The sequence below is a fragment of the Bubalus kerabau genome, chromosome 11 (genome assembly GCF_029407905.1).
Source record: "Bubalus kerabau isolate K-KA32 ecotype Philippines breed swamp buffalo chromosome 11, PCC_UOA_SB_1v2, whole genome shotgun sequence".
NCBI classification, from domain to species: Eukaryota; Metazoa; Chordata; class Mammalia; order Artiodactyla; family Bovidae; genus Bubalus; species Bubalus kerabau.
Window position 1 is genome coordinate 11,129,800 of NC_073634.1, and position 17,974 is coordinate 11,147,773.

General features: G+C 40.0%; 1 long non-coding RNA gene across 1 annotated transcript in view; it reads right to left on the reverse strand.

Annotated features, from left to right (window-relative positions):
• Positions 1–17,974, reverse strand: part of LOC129622343 (uncharacterized) — a 48,518-nt gene that overhangs the window by 18,194 nt on the left and 12,350 nt on the right. Inside the window, exon 2 of the long non-coding RNA XR_008699918.1 lies at positions 16,731–16,832. This is a non-coding gene — a long non-coding RNA (uncharacterized LOC129622343). The remainder of the gene's footprint in view (positions 1–16,730; positions 16,833–17,974) is intronic.

The following is a 17,974-nucleotide window of genomic DNA, read 5'->3' on the forward strand; positions in this document are numbered from 1 at the left end:
AAATATTGCCAGCACCTAGGGTTTTATGTACCTGAACACAATGGCTTCAAATAGCAGAAGGAGAACACCTTATTTGCTTCTCTGGAATAGCCAAATTGGTCACAGGAATGTCACCTGCCCGTATAATTAGCACACGGAAACATAATATCAACCCTGGCAGACAAACGTCCCCAGTCAAATGTTCAGAAACACTGGATCAACTCAGGTAAGCCACAATCTACATCTTTTTCTCTGTTCAAAATTGGTGTTTCGAGCAGTGTAAAATTTTCTTTGTTATTTACAATTGCCCATCCACCCAATAACAAAGCAAACAAACACTGAAATTCTGCGGGCTAAATTGTAGGTTAAAATCTATATATGCTGAACTCCGTTTCCAATTTTGGCAATAATTTACAGAAAAGTGATCCAAGTAAAGGGAAAATAGTAGACTGGAATGAGTATTAGTGTATATAATACATTTATAACTCTCTTTCAAAATATTTATCTATATATCTGGGGCTTCCCTTGTGGCTTAGCGGTAAAGAATCCGCCTGCTAATGCAGGAGACCCAGGATCGATCCCTGGTTCAGGATGATCTTCTGGAAAAGGAAATGGCAACCCATTCCAGTATTCTTGCCTGGAAAATCCCATGAACAGAATAGCCTGGTGGGCTATAGCCCAAGGGGCCACAAAATAGTCAAACAGAACTTAGTGACTAACCAACAAGAACAACACTCCTTGTATCTAGATCTGTGTTTCTATTTCTCTGTTCATTGGCTACGCACACACATTTTCTCATGAGTGTTTCTAAACAAAAGTCCTGAACCTGATAGCCCATCAAAAATGCAACAAGCTGGGTAGATTTTTACTTTCTTTCCAAATTATCTCTGGAATTTAATTGATTAGATGTCCAACACCAACCTAATCAGAAATGAATATTTTTTCCCTGTATAATTCAAGAAGAATGCTAGAAATAAGTACATAGGACAGAACATATGAGAAACAATTTGAAGGTCATGATAAAAAAAAAGCCCAGATTTCTTACACAGGGATGATATGTAAATATATGTATCAGTCATTTTACTAATGTCTGATATCTTAATAATTGTATATTACCACCCTGAAACTATGTATTTTACATGTCTATTCATCTTCTAAGAGTAGTGAAACTCATATTAACTGCATGTTGTTTAATACATACAGAGTAAAACACATCAAAGCACATTTCCCCCAAAGACCTCTCTAATTCAATAATAGAAGAATTCTTGTAATAATATTCTCTAAACATGTGTAAGTTATTGACATCCATTGTTGAATGAAATAAAGAGAATCGGAATGAATGCCCTTAGAGGGCAAACATATCTTAATGATTGTCATAGTGAGATTAATGGCATGTCTTTATTGATAACAATTCAATTTCTATTCCAAATTATAGGCAACTCGCTAAATAACACTCAACGAAAGTGTTCGAAAATAAAGACACAGTATATCTAATTGACATTTCACATTATGATTGTTTAATTACCATCCCCACAATGTTCATTTAGACATATTTTGGAATGATAATTAAAATTAAATCATGTCTTATTGACACTGGGCAAGCTAGTTACTTCCTATTTCTTTAAAATGAATAAATTAACACGGAAGATTAGCATTAGTAACTTTGGAATCTTTTTCAAAGAGAAGATTTATCTTTTCTTCTTTATAGAGTTGATATTACGAAATACGTGTATACATTTTGAGTTTTTTCTCAAGGACAATAAAATATAAATAAGATTACTAACTCTTGAGGTTAGGAAGTAAAGCAATGTGACTTCCATAGTTGAAACGAACATAACATTGAAAATTTAGTTGTGTGAAACTGCGCATTTCACTGTGAAATTGCGAATGTCTATAATTTTAGTCATCGCTTCCCAAAGATTTAGTCATAACATTTGTTGCAAGACTTCAGTGTAATGTCGTGTCACCTAGAATGGGCTCCAACAAAATAGAACTCAAGTTACCTTTATTATTTTGTTCAGTTTTGAACTATTAATTCCTGAGAAGCAGAATTTATGAAGAGATAAGAACAAATAGCACATCTTATATCTAAACAATGATCCATGTTTTCCTTCTAAGTAAAGATAATAATTTTTAATGTCTGTTGTCTAACTCTTCTTGAGGTTTCCTATGTTTATCGCAGCATGTTGTTATTCCAATTATTGAAAGCAGGTGTTAAGTCCATTGTTGTTGTTGTTTAGCCTCTAAGTCATGTCCATCTCTTTTGAGACCTCATGGACTGCTAGGCTTCTCTGTCCATGGAATTTCCAGGCAAGAATGCTAGAGTGGGTTGCTATTTCCTTCTCCAGGGGATCTTCCAAACCAGGGATAAAACCCTGTTCTCCTGCATTGGCAGGTCAATTCTTTACCACTGAGTTGCCAGGGAAGAGCTAAGTCCATGGTACTATTTACAGAGTTGAAGTTATAAAAAGTCATATATAAATTATATGAAGTCAGCAAGTACTTGCCAAAGGTGGGATTTAAACCCAGCACTTGCTCACTCTGAAATCTGTGCTCTGTAAATGATTTCCCCCCAGAGTTTTGCCATGAGACTTGAGTTTGTGTTCATATTGATATTGTTCAGTAGCTCAGTTGTGTCTGACATTTTCAACTCCATGGACTGCAGCATGCCAGGCTTCCTTGTCCTTCACTGTCTCCTAGAGTTTGCTCAAATTCATGTCCATTGAGTTGGTAATGACATCTAACCATATTATCCTCTGTTGCCCTCTTCTCTTCCTGCCCTAAATCTTTCCCAGCATCAGAGTCTTTTCTAATGAGTCAGCTCTTCTCATCAGTTGGCCAAGTTATTGGAGCTTCAACCTCAGCATCAGTCCTCCCAATGAATATTCAGGATTGATTTCCTTCAGGATTGACTGGTTGGATCTCCTTGCAGTCCAAGGGACTCTCATGAGTCTTCTCCAACACCACAGTTCAAAGGCATCGATTCTTTGGCTCTCAGCCTTCTTTATGGTCCAAAACTCCCATCCATACATGACTACTGGAAAAACCACAGCATTGACTACATTGAACTTTGTCGGCAAAGTGATATTTTTGCTTTTGAATCTGCGGTCTAGGTTTGTCATAGCTTTTCTTCCAAAGAGCAAGCGTCTTTTAATTTCAGCAGAGAACTTAAAGTCTGTGGCTCACTTTACTTATTTCTGAAACAGGTTAATTAGTAGCATGTGCTCTACAGGGATGATATACATTAAATGTGATGATTTATAGAAACTGCTTAGAAGAGTGTTGGGCATTTAGGAACCACTCAAACCCTGCTCCTCATTCACCTCAGCCTGCTTAAATGAGATCTTTTTTACCTCTATGCCTGTCCTTAGTTAATGATGCAGAAAGAGGTGGCGCCTCTTCTGCAGCAAAGCAGAAGTCACCGCTATTGCTGAAAAGATTATTCAGCAGGTTAATGACACCAGCCTCCTTCCTGGGACCTAAGCTCTGGTGTCAGGATTGGTGTCTTTGTCCAGAGGTCATCTCTCTGCACTGATCTTGCCTGTGTCTGACAAGCTCTTTAATGGGGAACTAGACCTGAGCGTATCTGTACCCCAAAGCCAGCAGTTAATGCTGATGCTGGTCTTGTTTACCTTAGTTTGCATTGTCATCTCTACCAAACAATTAGACACAAAGGCAGCTGCATGTATTATTTGAGCCTTCTATTGCGCTGGGGACTTCCCAGGTGGCACGAGTGGTAAAGAACCCTCCTGACAATGGAGGAGATGCAAGAGACACGAGTTCGATCCCTGCACTGGGAAGATCCCCTGGAGGAGGAGCGGCAACTACTCCAGTATGCTTGCCTGGAGAATCCAATGAACAGAGGAGCCTGGAGGGCTACAGCCCATGGGCTCGCAAAGAGTCAGACACGACTGAGCGACTGAGCGCACTGCACACTCAGATGACAGCGCTCCTCAAAGGTAAGGAGGTAAGGGGTTGAAGAGGAGACTAAATCATTTATTTCTTCAGAGGACACAATGCAAACAGTTTATTGTCAGGTATATAGGGTGAAGAAGTGACTCCGTAAACCAAGAAAAGCTAAAGGAGAAACTTACCAGAGTTTTCTAAAGTTTATTTTCAAGTCATTGTTTTGTGAAATTACTTTTGCAAGTATTAATAAATGATCATCTCCTGTATTTTCCATCTCACCCTCTTTTTCCACGGCTACTTGGGAGTAACTGAAGTTACAATAAACTTAGATATGCTCACTATTAGACAGTCTTCTTTGAAAGGCACTTGCAAAATTATCCTTTGTTTTTGTGTCTGTTAAATTGCAGTTTTCACTGAACATTACCTAATGGTAATCCTCTACACTCTATAAACTTGTAACAATCCTTCATAAGCTAACACCTCATTAAACCAGCGTCTTGATTCAGAAGAGTGCATAATTCAAAACAACTGCTATTCCCTAGCCAAATAAAATTTCTCATATTATCAAACAAAATATTGGGAAATCCAAACTGGCTAATTAAAGCTATTTTTTTTTTTTTGGTTCCATGAATTTTGATTTTAATGAGGTTTTACGAAACTGGTCTTGCATATTTCTACCATAGAGATCCAACTACTTCACACATAAATCTCTTTAATCTTTAAGACATATATTCATGATTTATAAAACAATATACAAATTGTCTCATGTTCTCTTACACATATCTATGTATACACACATATATAGTTACATAGTTGATAAATTTTTCTGAGTTACTAAATATAAAATTTTAAACAAACATGTTAATATCATGAGTGGCTTAGTTCTTAAGAATCAAATTAATCAAGAATAGACATTTTTATGGCACTATTCTTCCAAAAATTCCATATTTTTATCTGTAATACCCATAATACATAGCTAGAATTTTGCATATAATTGATTTAAAATACTTATTGGTTGAATATGTTAATGAATATTGGAATGATGATTTATTATAATTTTACTATATACAAAGTGCCAAATTCTACTGAGAATTCTTATAGTAGATATTTTGTGATATAGATGAATTTTTATCCTAAAAAAGTGTTAAAAAAAAAAAAACAGGAAAATTCCTGGTGATCCAGTGGTTAAGACTCCTCCAATCCACTGCAGAGGCCATGGTTTCAATCCTTGATGGAGGAACTAAGATCCCACATGCCTTGGGGGCATGGCCCAAAAATACATATTATAAAATTTAAAAAATAATTAAAAATTTAAAAATGTCAAAAAACATATGTTAGACAAATAAAGCAGATCATGGCAAATGCCATAACAGAGAGCTGACAGAATGCAAGAAGTTAGAGAAGACAAAGTAACTGTGGCTCTGGAAATCTTGAAAGGCCATTAGTAAAATTGAGAAATGTTAGTGAAGGCAAAAAGACAAGACATAAAAGCCAGAATTTGCATTTTTTTCAACACAGATGGGGGAAAAAACAGGTAGGCTAAAATTGAATATTTACAAAAGGTTTATATGATGAGAAAGTACTTTTCTTATTGATGAGCTACAAGTAACAATTTTCTGGAGTTCCTAATTTCTCTAATAGGCATTTGCTCATGTTTCCATGTTTATAAGGCTACTTAATACATACACATGTGTAGATACATGTACACATTATAAAACTGAATCATATTATACATACTGGTCAGCATTTTTGCTTTTCAGACTCTGTAATTGTTTGCTGCACTCACAAAAAAATAATTGATTCCTAATTATTTCTTTTTAATTCTAAATAACATTCTTGCCATTGATATATTACAAATTATTCCATAAACAATAGTAAAATAGATGACCATATATATTTAACTTCTGATTTAAAGGAATTTTGTTTCTATGCTGCTGCTAAGTCGCTTCAGTGGTGTCCGACTCTTTGCGACCCCATAGACAGCAGCCCATGAGGCTCCCCCGTCCCTGGGATTCTCCAGGCAAGAACACAGGAGTGGGTTGCCATTGCCTTCTCCAGTGCAGGAAAGTGAAAAGTGAAAAGTGAAAGTGAAGTCGCTGAGCCTTGTCCGACTCTTAGCAAGCCCATGGACTGCGGCCCACCAGGCTCCTCCGTCCATGGGATTTTCCAGGCAAGAGACTGGAGTGGGTGCCATTAGTAGACTCCTAATACTGATTTTTGTTTTCCAAAATATTCTAAAACCTGCAGTTTCCATAGGCACTGTTACATGCTTCTTAATCCACTATCAACTTGAGATGTGTAACTTTTTTTGTTGTTTGTTTGTTTAATAGGGGTAAAATGGTGTGTGTTGCGTTACGTTGAAGACCCATGCATATCAGTTCAGTTCAGTTCAGTAGCCCAGTCGTGTCTGATTCTTTGTGACCCCATGAACTGCAGCACGCCAGGCCTCCCTGTCCATCACCAACTCCCGGAGTTCACTCAAATTCATGTCCATCGAGTTGGTGATGCCATCCAACCATCTCATCCTCTGTCCTCATCTCCTTCTCCTTCCACTTTCAATCTTTCCCAGCTTCTGGGTCTTTTCATATGAGTCAGTTCTTTGCGTCAGGTGACTAAAGTATTGGAGTTTCAGCTTCAGCATCAGTTCTTCCAATGAATATTCAGGACTGATTTCCTTTAGGATTGACTCGTTGGATCTCCTTGCAGTCCATGCATATAGGTATGGGCTTATTCTTGTGTTGCATAATATGCATCCTTGGCTGTTTTTTCTATTGGGTTGCCTTTGGGTGTCCATGGGGTCACTAAGAGTTGGACACAACTGAGCGACTTCACTTTCACTTTTCACTTTCATGCATTGGAGAAGGAAATGGCAACCCACTCCAGTGTTCTTGCCTGGAGAATCCCAGGGACAGCAGAGCCTGGTGGACTGCCATCTATGAGGTTGCACAGAGTCGGACACGACTAAAGTGACTTAGCAGCAGTAGCAGCCTTTGTTTTTACATTAAGAACTGAGTATTATGCCTAGTTTTTTAAGGAATCTCCACACTGTTCTCCATAATGGCTGTATCAGTTTGCATTCCCACCAACAATGTAGCAGAGTTCCCTTTCCTCCACATCCTCTCTAGACTTTATTATTTATAGATTTTTTTTTAATAATCATCATTCTGATTGTTGTGAGGTGATACCTCATTGCAGTTTTGATTTGCATTTCTCCAGTAATTGGTGATGTTGAGCAGCTTTGCAAGTGTTTATTGACCGTCTGTGTGTCTTTGGGGAAATGTCTGTTTAGGTCTTGTGCCCGTTTTTTTTATTGAGTTGTTTCCTTTTCTGATTCAGAGCTGTATGAGCTGCTTATATATTTTGAAGTTTAATCCTTTGTCCAGTTGTTTCTTTTGCAATTATTTTCTTCCATTCTGAGGGTAGTCTTTTAATCTTGTTTATTATTTTCTTTGCTGTAGGAAGCTTTGAAGTTCAATTAGGTCCCATTTGCTTAGTTTTATTTCCATTACTCTAGGAGGTGGCTTAAAGAGGATCTTGTGTTTCATGTCAAAGAGGGTAGTTCCTATGTTTTTCTCTAAGAGCTTTATAGTTTCTAACCTTACATTTAAATCTTTAATCCATTTTAAGTTTATTTATGTGTATTGTGTTAGGAAGTGTTTTAATACCATAATGATCCAGCCATCCCACTACTGGGCATATACCTTGAAAAAGTCACAATTCTAAAAGACACAGGCACCTCAATGTTCATAGCAGCACTATTTACAATACCCAGGACATGGAAGCAACCTAGATGTCCATCTACAGATGAATGGATAAAGAAGATGTGCTATCTATACACAATGGCATATTACTCAGCCATAAATGAATTTGAGCCCATTCTAGTGGAGTGGATGAACCCAGAGCTTGTTACACAGAATGATATAAGTCAGAAAGGGGAAAACAAATATCACATATTAATGCATATATATGGAATCTAGAAAAATGTTATTGATGAATCTATTTGCATGGACAGAATGGAGACTCATATATAAAGAACAGAGTTGTGAACACAGCAGGGGAAGGAGAGACTGGGACGAATGGAGAGAGTAGCATTGACATATATACATTATCATGTGTAAAATAGATGGCTGGTGAGAAGTTGCTGTATAACACAGGGAGCCTAGGATGGTGTTCTGTGATGACCTAGAGGGATGGTGTGGGAGGAGGAGAGTGAGGCTGAAGAAGGAGGTTATATGTATAATTATGGCTGATTTGCCATACCACTAGACCATTCAGGTATGACCTAAATCAAATCTCTTATGATTATACAGTGGGAGTGAGAAATAGATTTAAGGGACTAGATCTGATAGATAGTGCCTGAAGAACTATGGACTGAGGTTCGTTGTACAGGACACAGGGATCAAGACCATCCTGGTGGAAAAGAAATGCAAAAAAGCAAAATGGCTGTCTGTGGGGGCCTTACAAATAGCTGTGAAAAGAAGAGAAGCGAAAAGCAAAGGAGAAGAGGAAAGATATAAGCATCTGAATGCAGAGTTCCAAAGAATAGCAAGGAGAGATAAGAAAGCCTTCCTCAGTGATCAATGCAAAGAAATAGAGGAAAACAAAAGAATGGGAAAGACTAGAGATCTCTTCAAGAAAATTAGAGATACCAAGGGAACATTTCATGCAAAGATGGGCTCAATAAAGGACAGAAATGGTATGGACCTAACAGAAGCAGAAGATATTCAGAAGAGGTGGAAAGAATACACAGAAGAACTGTACAAAAAAGATCTTCATGACCAAGATAATTATGATGGTATGATCACTCACCTAGAGCCAGATATCCTGGAATGTGAAGTCAAGTGGGTCTTAGAAAGCATCACTATGAACAATGCTAGTGGAGGTGATGGAATTCCAGTTGAGCTACTCCAAATCCTGAAAAATGATGCTGTGAAAGTGCTGCACTCAATATGCCAGCAAATTTGGAAAACTCAGCAGTGGCCACAGGACTGGAAAAGGTCAGTTTTCATTCCAATCCCAAAGAAAGGCAATGCCAAAGAATGCTCAAACTACCACACAATTGCACTCATCTCACATGCTAGCGAAGTAATACTCAAAATTCTCCAACCCAGGCTTCAGCAATATGTGAACCATGAACCTCCAGATGTTCAAGCTGGGTTTAGCAAAGGCAGAGGAATCAGAGATCAAATTGCCAACATCTGCTGGATCATGGAAAAATCAAGAGAGTTCCAGAAAAACATATATTTCTGCTTTATTGACTATGCCAAAGCCTTTGACTGTGTGGATCACAGTAAACTGTAGAAAATTCTTCAAGAGATGGGAATACCAGACCACCTGACCTGCCTCTTGAGAAACCTATATGCAGGTCAGGAAGCAAAAGTTAGAACTGGACATGGAACAACAGACTGGTTCCAAATAGGAAAAGGAGTACGTCAAGGCTGTATATTGTCACCCTGCTTATTTAACTTCTATGCAGAGTACATCATGAGAAACGCTGGGCTGGAAGAAGCACAAGCTGGAATCAAGATTGCCGGGAGAAATATCAATAACCTCAGATATGCAGATGACACCACCCTTATGGCAGAAAGTGAAGAGGAACTCAAAAGCCTCCTGATGAAAGTGAAAGAGGAGAGTGAAAAAGTTGGCTTAAAGCTCAACATTCAGAAAGCGAAGATAATGGCATCTGGTCCCATCACTTCATGGGAAATAGATGGGGAAACAGTGGAAACTGTCAGACTTTATTTTTCTGGGCTCTAAAATCACTGGTGATGGTGACTGCAGCCATGAAATTAAAAGATGCTTACTCCTTGGAAGAAAAGTTATGACCAACCTAGATAGCATATTCAAAAGCAGAGACATTACTTTGCCAACAAAGGACCATCTAGTCAAGGCTATGGTTTTTCCAGTGGTCATGTATGGATGCGAGAGTTGGACTGTGAAGAAAGCTGAGCACCGAAGAATTGATGCTTTTGAACTGTGGTGTAGGAGAAGACTCTTGAGAGTCCCTTGGACTGCAAGGAGATCCAACCAGTCCATTCTGAAGGAGATCAGCCCTGGGATTTCTTTGGAAGGAATGATGCTAAAGCTGAAACTCCAGTACTTTGGCCACCTCATGGGAAGAGTTGACTCATTGGAAAAGACTCTGATGCTGGGAGGGATTGGGGGCAGGAAGAAAAGTTGATGACAGAGGATGAGATGGCTGGATGGCATCACCGACTCGATGGAAGTGAGTTTGAGTGAACTCTGGGAGTTGGTGATGGACAGGGAGGTCTGGCGTGCTGCAATTCATGGGGTCGAGAACAGTTGGACATGACTGAGAGACTGAACTGAACTGAACGGAACTGATGGCTGATTCGCATTGTTGTATGGCAGAAACCAACACACTACTGTAAAGCTATTTTCCTCTAATCAAAAAATAAATTAAAAAAAGAACTAAGTATTTATATTAGCCTTTGCTTTTCTCTGTAATTTTGCAAAACCTATTATTTATCTTTTCTATTAAATTTTGACAGAGAAACACCTTATGTAGGTAGCTTTGAGCTTTCAGCTTCAATTAGAAAGTTCTTCCCACCCATTTATGCTCTTGATTGTGCAAATATTCCCCTGGCTTTTCTCACAAGGGTTTTCAGGTTTTTTTTTTACTTTTGTTATAGAAGAGGCTTTAATTAATCTAGAGTTTATTTTTACACAGTGATATGTGTGAGTACAGTTTTACTTTCTTCCCAGGGGATGCTTACGTGTGTCAGCTTCATTTATTTCTTTGTTTTGCTTCATATTTAGCTTTCTCCCCCTTACTTTTTTTTGCTTCCCTGGTGGCTCAAATGGTAAAGAATCTGTCTGCAATGTGGGAGACCTCAATTCGATCCCTGGGTTGGGAAGATCCCCTGGAAGAGGGCATGGCAACCCACTCCGTGTTCTTGCCTGGAGAATCCCCATGGACAGAGGAGCCTGGCAGGCTACAGTCCACGGGGTTGCAGAGAGTTGAATACAACTGAGCAACTAAGCACAGCACGCTTACTTTTACTTGCCTAGGAGAAAGATAAGTTGCTTTTACTCCTAGCTCCCACAGGAGTTACGACTGTGAGTCTGGGGATAAGAAAGACTGACCCTGCTTCTTTACTTTCTACCTTTGCAATAGGCAGTAAGTTGCTTACCTTTAATTTTTATTTCCTTATTATTGAAATGGGTCAAGTGATACTTACTTGTTAATGTTGCTATGAAGATTAGATAATACATGAAAAGTTAGCACACGGTTTCAATTTTTCCTTCTGCATCAACTCTTATCAACTATTCTTTATTACCATTAATCTGGTTATGTCTAGTAATTACAACTGAACAGTTAAAATGCTAATCTAAATAAATCGATTTGTTTCATCACCTAACTCCCAACATGCACTGTCGGAGTATGTCTAATAAATTTGGAAGAAAGAATTCCCTTTTGCAAAGTGTCCAACTTCATTACAAAGAAGGGTCAAACCACTTTACAATAGTTGATTCTCTTGACCACATTGGTTCAGTAAAGGCTTGATCTTTCATGCTCAGTTGGCTATGCCTATTCTAATATTCCTAAGGTTATGCCAAAGTTTCTAAGGCTATTCTACTGTTCCCAAAACCATCTCACCATTTCTAAGCCTATCCAAATATTCTTAAGGTTAAACCAGAGTTCCTAATGCTATCCTACCATTTCTAAGCTACCCAACTATTCATGAGACTATCTCACTGCTCATAAGCTTATCCAAATGTTCCCAAAGCTATCTGCATCTCCCTACGTCTGTCTCATATCATTAGTTCTAAGCCTGTACTAACATTGTAGGTACATATACTTTGTCTTAGTTCATTTCCTTTCAGTTGCTCAGTTGTGTCTGATTCTTTGCAATCCCAAGCATGCCAGGGTTCCTTGTCCATCACGAACTCCCGTGGCATATTCAAACTTACGTTCATCGAGTCAGGGATGCCATCCAACTATCTCATCCTCTGTCGACCCCTTCTCCTGCCTTCAATCTTTCCCAGCATCAGGGTCTTTTCCAGTGAGTCAGCTCTTTGCTTAGGTGGCCAGGGTATTGCAGTTTCAGCTTCAGCATCAGTCCTTCCAATGAAAATTCAGGACTGATTTCCTTTAGGATGGACTGGTTGGATCTCCTTGAAAAGGGACTTCCAAGAGTCTTCTCAAACACCATAATTCAAAAACATCAATTCTTCGGTGCTTAGCTTTCTTTATAGTTCAACTCTCACATCCATACATGACTACTGGAAAAACCATAGCTTTGACTAGATGGACCTTTGTTGGAAAAGTAATGTCTCTGCTTTTTAATATGCTGACTAGGTTGGTCATAACTTTTCTTCCAAGGAGTAAGTGTCTTTTAATTTCATGGCCGCAGTCACCATCTGCAGTGATTTTGAAGCCCCCCCAAAATAAAGTCTGTCACTGTTTCCATTGCTTCCCCATCTATTTGCATGAAGTGATGGGACCGGATGCCATGACCTTAGTTTATTGAATATTGAGTTTTAAGCCAACTTTTTCACTCTCCTCTTTCACTTTCATCAAGAGGCTTTTTAGTTCTTCTTTGCTTTCTGCCACGAGGATGGTGGTATCTGCATATCTGAGGTTATTGATATTTCTCCTGGCAATCTTGATTCCAGGTTGTGCTTCATGCAGCCCAGCATTTCTCATGATGTAATCTGTATATAAGTTAAATAAGCAGGGTGGCAATATACAGCCTTGATGTACTCCTTTCCCTCTGTTGTCCCATGTCCAGTTCTAACTGTTCCTTCTTGACCTGCATACAGAATTCTCAGGAGGCAGGTAAGGTGATCTGGTATTCCCATCTCTTTCAGAATTTTCCACAGTTTGTTGTGATCCACACAGTCAAATGCTTTGGCATAATCAATAGAGCAGAGGCAGATGTTTTTCTGGAACTCTTGTGCTTTTTTGGTGATCCAGTGGATGTTGGCAATTTGATCTCTAGTGCCGCTGCCTTTTCTATATCCAGCTTGAGCATCTGGGAGTTCACAGTTCACACACAGTTGAAGCCTGGCCTGGAGAATTTTGAGCATTACTTTGCTAGCTTGTGAGATGAGTGCAACTGTGTGGTAGTTTGAACATTCTTTGGCATTGCCTTTCTTTGGGATTGGAATGAAAACTGACCTTTTCCAGTCCTGTGGCCACTGCTGAGTTTTCCAAATTTGCTGGCATATTGAGTGCAGCACTTTCACAGCATCATCTTTTAGGATTTGAAATAGCTCAACTGGAATTCCATCACCTCCACTAGCTTTGTTCGTAGTGAGGCCTAAGGACCACTTGACTTCACATTCCAGGATGTCAGGCTCTAGGTGAGTGATCACACCATCATGGTTATTCTGGGTCATGAAGATCTTCTGTGTATTCATGCCACCTCTTTTTAATATCTTTTGCTTCTGTTAGGGTCATACCATTTCTGTCCTTTATTGTGCCCACTTTACGTGAAATGTTCCCTTGTTATTTCTAATTTTCTTGAGGAGATCTTTAGTCTTTCCCATTCTTGTTTCCTCTATTTCTTTGCATTGATCACTGAGGAAGGCTTTCTTATCTCTCCTTGCTATTCTTTGGAACTCTGCATTCAAATGGATATATCTTTCCTTTTCTCCTTTCCCTTTCATGTCTTTTCTTTTCCCAGCTATTTATAAGACCTCCTCAGACAACCATTTTGCCTTTTTGCATTTCTTTTTCTTGTGGATGGTCTTGATCCCTGTCTCTTGTACAATGTCATGAACCTCTGTTCACAATTCTTCAGGCACTCTGTTATCAGATCTAATCCCCTGAATCTGTTTGTTGCTTCCACTATATAATCATAAGGGATATGATTTAGGTCATACCTGAATGGTCCAATGGTTTTCCCTACTTTCTTCAATTTAAGTCTAAATTTGGCAATAAGGGGTTCATGATCTGAGCCATAGTCAGCTCCTGGTCTTGCTTTTGCTGACTGTATAGAGCTTCTCCATCTTCAGCTGCAAAGAATATAATCAGTCTGATTTCGATATTGACCATCTGGTAATGTCCATGTGTAGAGTCTTCTCTTGTGTTGTTGGAAGAGGGTGTTTGCTATGACCAGTGCGTTCTCTTGGCAAAACTCTGTTAGCCTTTGACCTGCTTTGTTTTGTACTCCAAGGCCAAATTTGCCTGTTACTCCAGGTATCTCTTGACTTCCTACTTTTGCATTCCAGTCCCCTGTAATGAAAAGGACATTTTTTTTTTTTTTTTTGGTGTTAGTTCTAGAAGGTCATAGAACCATTCAACTTCAGCTTCTTCATTACTGGTCAGAGCACACACTTGGATTACTGTGATATTGAATGGTTTGCCTTGGAAACAAAGATCATTTTGTCATTTTTGAGATTGCGTCCAAGTACTATATTTCAGACTCTTTTGTTGACTATGATGGCTACTCCATTTCTTCTAAGGGATTCTTGCCCACAGTAGTAGATATAATGGTCATCTAAGTTAAATTCACCCATTCCAGTCCAGTCTAGTTCGCTGATTCCTAAAATGTCAATGTTCACTCTTGCCATCTCCTGTTTGACCTCTTCCAATTTGCCTTGATTCATGGACCTAACATTCCAGGTTTCTATGCAGTATTGCTCTTTACAGCATAGGGCTTTCCTTCCATCATCTGTCACATCCACAACTGGGTGTTGTTTTTGCTTTGGCTCCATCTCTTCATTCTTTCTGGAGTTATTTCTCCACTGATCTCCAGTAGCATATTGGACACCTACTGACCTGGGGAGTTCATCTTTCAGTATCTTATATTTTTGCCCTTTCATACTATTCATGGGGTTCTGAAGGCAAGAATACTGAAGTGGTTTGCCATTCCCATCTCCAGTGGACCACGTTTTGTCAGAACTCTCCATCATGACCCGTCTGTCTTGGGTGGCCCTACACAGCATGGCTCATGGTTTCTTGGAGTTAGACAAGGCTGTGGTCCATGTGATCAGATTGGTTAGTTTTTTGTGATTGCTTTCATTCTGTCTGCCCTCTGATAGAAAAGGATAAGAGTCTTATGGAAGCTTCCTGATGGAGGAGACTGACTGATGGGGAAACTGGATCTTGTTCTGATGGGTGGAGCCATGTTCAGTAAATCTTTAATCCAATTTTCTGTTGATGGGGAGGGCTGTGTTCCCTCCCTGTTGTTTGACCTGAAGCCAAGAGGTAATGAAGTTAATGGTGACCTCCTTCAAAAAGTCCCATGCAGCACTGCTACACTCAGTGCCCCCAACCCTGCAGCGGACCTCTGCCTACCCATGCCTTTGTTGGAGACTCCTGGACACTCATGGGCAAGTCCAGGACAGTCTCTTGTGGGGTCACTGCTCCTTTCTCCTCAGTCTTGGTGTACAGAAGGTTTGTTTGTGTCCTCCAAGAGTCTGTTTCCCAGTCCTGTGTAAGTTCTGGCAGCTCTATGGCGGGGTTAATGACAACCTCCTCTAAGAGGGCTTATGCCATACCCAGGTCTGCTGTACCCAGAGCCCTGTCCCTGCAGCAGTCCACTGCTGACCGTACCTCCTCAAGAAACACCCAAACACAGTTCTGGCTCAGTCTCTGTGGGGTCTCTGGGTCCTGGTGGGCACAAGGTTTGTTTGAGCCCTCTGAGCATCTCTGGCAGTTATGGGGTTTGTTTCTAAACATGATTTCACCCCTCCTACCATCTTCTGGGGCTTCTCCTTTGCCCTTGGAAATGTATCTTTTTCTGGTGGGATCCAACATTCTCCTGTCAACAGCTGTTCAGCAGCAAGTTGTAATTTTGGAGTTCTTGCAGGAGAAAATGAGTGCACATCCTGCTACTCTGCCATGTGTCACTTTGTGTCATACTCTGTCTTAGTAATGAGCATCAGTGTTGGAGAAGACTCTTGAGAGTCCCTTGGACTGCAAGGAGATCCAACCAGTCCATTCTGAAGGAGATCAGTCCTGGGATTTCTTTGGAAGAACTGATGCTAAAGCTGAAACTCCAGTACTTTGGCCACCTCATGGGAAGAGTTGACTCATTGGAAAAGACTCTGATGCTGGGAGGGATTGGGGGCAGGAGGAGAAGGGGACGACAGAGGATGAGATGGCTGGATGGCATCACCAACTCAATGGACGTGAGTCTGAGTGAACTCCGGGAGTTGGTGATGGACAGGGAAGCCTGGTGTGCTGCGATTCATGGGGTCACAAAGAGTCGGACATGACTGAACGACTGAACTGAACTGAACTGAACACTTCAAAAAAGAAAAACTCTCCAAGAAATGCGTATTACCTGGAAACAAGGAAAGCTGATAACACTGACCAAAAAAGGTAGAAGAAAATATTAATTACCCCAATTGAAATTCAACCCACAGCTTAAAGTTTTCAATTGTGTGCTAGGTCGCTTCAGTTGTGTTCGACTCTGTGAAACCCCATGGACTTTAGCCCGCCAGGCTCCTTTATCCATGGGATTCTCAGTTAAGAATACTGGAGTGGGTGCCCTCCTCCTGGTGATGATCCCAATCTATCATCCCAGGGATTGAACCTGTGTCTCTTACATCTCCTGCATTGGCAGGCAGGTTCTTTACCAGTAGTGCCACCTGGGAAGCCCAAAGTTTTCAATCAGCCTTCTACAAACAAACATTATAAGATTCTTGCAATAGAATAGCTAAGCCTATGATTCTGGTTCCTTATTTTCGACAAGGCAGAAACTCACCATTCAGGCTTCTTGAAATGGCAACCCATTCCAGTATTCATGCCTGGAAAATCCAATGGACTGAGGAGCCTGGTGGGCTACAATCCATGGGGTCGCAAAGAGTTGGACATGACTGAGTGACTTCTGTGTGTGTACAATAGCAAAACTATCTCTTCTTACCAGACTACTCCAGATGCAGTTTCATGAGAAAGAGTCACAGAAAATCAGGCTGGGGTTCCCTTTTGGGTTGCATGCTCATTAGCAGGTTTCCTTTCGTGGTGCCTAGGGCACAGATTTAGATAGAGGTTAGTTAAGGATTGGGACTACACATAATCAAGCCATTGGACATGCCTAAGGGGTAGAAGGTAAAATTTCAGGGTAAGATTTCCACGGAGGCCAGAAATTACATCTGGAGCATGTTCTGAAGTCTGTAAACACTCCCTTGGGATATTTGACATCTGTTTGCTATTCACCTCCAGGGACTGACAGCTTTCAGCATCTATACAACCTTCAGAGCTCTGTTTCATGCTCTTTGTTTAGGAAAACTCTCAGCTGATTTCTGAACCCTAAGAGGGTCCCTGTCTGAGTGTACATGTAGGTTTTCTCTTGCATGCTCAGTTCATCAGTCATGTCTGACTCTTTGTGACCCATGGGCCATAGCCCACCAGGCTTCTCTGTCCCTAGGATTTTCCAGGCAGGAATATTTGAGTGGGTTGCCATTTCCTCCTCTAGGGGATTTTTTAGACCCATGGATCGAATCCGAGTCTTTTGCATCTCCTGCATTGGCGGGTGGATTCTTTATGACTGAACCACTGGGGAAGCCCTCAAGACTCTTCATACCACATATAATTTTTACACTGTGGAATATGGTGAGTTGATGATTTAACAGTTTTAACAAAAAAACTCTAGTGAAGTAAAGCGATTCTGGTGAACTAAATTCCCACGATTTTTGGAGCTGCAAAAACTCTTGGCACCCCAAAAGAATAACCCAGTTTCTACTAGAAATTAAAAAATCGTGAAATTCTCCTCTTGTACATTATTGTGCCCTTCCTCTTTGGTTTTAATTTTCTCTCTCCTTTAATACTTTTAGAATTGCACAAATATTACCTCAAAAACTTATTTCTATCAGAAAGAATAATGAAATTAATAAGAACATAAGCCTTAAGCCCAGGCCTGAAAATAAAATTTTGGAAATCATAATGTATTGCCTTCAAGATACTGTGAAATCAATAGCTCTCAACATACACAGAATTGAAATTCTTTTTCTAGATGTTTCTCAGAAAGAAGACATACAAAGTACACTCAGAGTGGGAATCGAACATATAGTGGCTTTGTATCAGGCATTGCTCTGCTGGAGCCTCTTAAAGTAATGTATTCTGCTTTTGGTTATAAGAGATCAATAAGTCCTACTTCTGTTTTACCGT